Below are 2,385 nucleotides of genomic sequence, written 5' to 3' on the forward strand. Positions count from 1 at the left end.
ACTGCAGGACTGGCTTTCTGTATCTTGCAGCCTGTTGCAAGGTGGTAAATACTATCAGTTCCAGGCTAGCTGCATTTTAGCAGCCCTCTACTATTTCCTCATAGTTTCAATGCACTTTTTTGCCTCTCAGACCAAGGCAGTATATAAACTACATTATTATTATTTATTTTAAGCAATCAGGCAGCAGATTTTTAATGTTAGCTCTCTTTCATGCAACTAGCCACGAGAGGGCACCAGTACTGCTTCAGAAAGACAAAACCAAAAACAATAAAGGGAATTTGCTCACAGACTGTAGCTTCAAAGGCATTGGATAGCAGGTTCCACAGTCACGAGTCACCCCTCCACCCCAAACACACACAAAGCCCAAGCATTAGTCAGCTACATGAGTAGACTGCAGAGGCAAAAAATCCACCCAGCTCTCTAGAGCCAACAGAACTGGTACTTTTCCTGCTTCTCCTACAGACTCCCTCTTTGGGCCCAGCACCCCTTTCCTTAAAGTGAATATTCACACAGCTTCTCGTATTGACACTGTCCAGAGCCTCCCTCTGCAGCATCTCTGTCCTACCTCAGGCCTCCCTTACAAGAGCAGTAGTAGTTTCACTGTGGCTCTTGGGAAGTTCATCCCCTCCTCTCTGAGGACTACACCTTTGGCCTAGCTGTTTAGAAATCAGACCTGCTAGCGTCCAAAGGAGAGAACTGGTTCCTGAATATCAGATGAACAGCACTATTTTTCTCAATGCACAAGTCTTCAGCCCTAGCAAGCAATGAGTCTGCTCATTTCATAGTCTATTCAGCGTATGCATACACTTTACAAGGCATTTTTTATTAAAAGCCCAACTCTTGAAAGCTATTGAACATGCACAGACAGATTCCTCTATTTCAGGCTTCCTATCTTCTCAGAAAGTCTGATTATAAATAAACAAAAATTGTATTTGAAAGATCATACAGGAACATGTATTATTTTCATCAACTGAATTTCAACTTTCAAATGGTAGTTTTGAGAGAATTTAGTAGGTAACAGTCTGAGAAGATCATAGCATTACCATAAAACCTCACCATGGTGCAGAACAAAGGCCTCCAATTTTTGGCCTCCAAAAATTTCTCGGTCATCTGCTAAATACCGTCTAGGATACAGACACCTGCACCAAGAGACAGATGCCTGCAGGTGCCCTGCTCAAGAGCAAGTAGAATTACGTATGCACATACAGGCCACTCACAAAGTTAACTTTGCTTACAAAAGAAAAAAAATCTCATTGCTCAAAGATGAGCGGTTAAGCTAAAACTCTTCCTGCATCATTGACTGTGAATACAAAAGGATTGCTCTGTTTTGTTTTGCTCTACGACAACAAAATGCTGTTTTCAACTAGATGTTTCGCCTGAGCTTCTGTGACAGTTGGATTAATTCTGTGCAATTATTCAGTGAAAGTAAATTTATTCTGAGTGCTCTGGTAAATTTCTGGCAGTGATGAGGGATCTCCCAGTCCGGACACGCGCACTGAGAACACCAGGTAGGCCACAAATAGGGTCAAATTAATGTAATTCAACCTGTAATTGTAGATAGAGCAGGAGACTAAGAGGGCTGATAGGCTTTCTTAGCATTGTAGTAACAGCCTTACAGTCTAAACTCAATGAACTTTTTTTCATCTTTTAAATCGCTTTTTCCTCTGCTGTATTTGTAAAGGCACATGTCAGAAAAACAGAGCAAAGAGGAGTTCTAACAAGTAGGTATTCATTCGAAAAGAAAATTAATTGATGAATCATTCTTCAATGAAACGTGCATGAAATAAGGCTATTTTCTTCATTATAGGGTGCTATAAAATCATAAGTTTGTTTAATTCTTGTACAACATGCATGTAGCAGTGCACTTGAGAAATTCTTGAAGTACAGAAATTATTTTTAATGTAGTTATCAGGCCAAAGAGGAAAAAAATGTACTGATTTTAATTCAGCATTTGTTCCTAGTTCCAAGTGAGATACCCAAAATAAGAATGAGCTACTTGAAAACGTACAAAGCCATAACAACATAACACCTGAAGTACTACAAAATCTAGTTCTAGAACAGAAATACAGGCACCTTGCAAAAGCACATGCTTATTCCCATGGGGTTAATGCCTCAGCTGCAGAAACCAATGAGCTACCTAACAGCCCATTTTTTCTGTTCTGCTTGCACTCTTCAGCGCCGAAGGAAGGGGTTTTAGCGACTGCAAACGACCGCTTTACTCTTGCAGTGCTGAAGGAGTTAATTTTAGTCTGCAATAATTAACACCGCCCCAGCAGTGAAAGCAGGTGCTGTCTCTCAAGGCCCTGACCAGGAGGAGATAATTCCAGACCACAATAATTAACAGTGCCCCAGCAGTGAGAGGAGGCTTCATTTCTCACAGTCCTG

This window comes from Struthio camelus, chromosome 12, assembly GCF_040807025.1.
Source record: "Struthio camelus isolate bStrCam1 chromosome 12, bStrCam1.hap1, whole genome shotgun sequence".
NCBI lineage: Eukaryota > Metazoa > Chordata > Aves > Struthioniformes > Struthionidae > Struthio > Struthio camelus.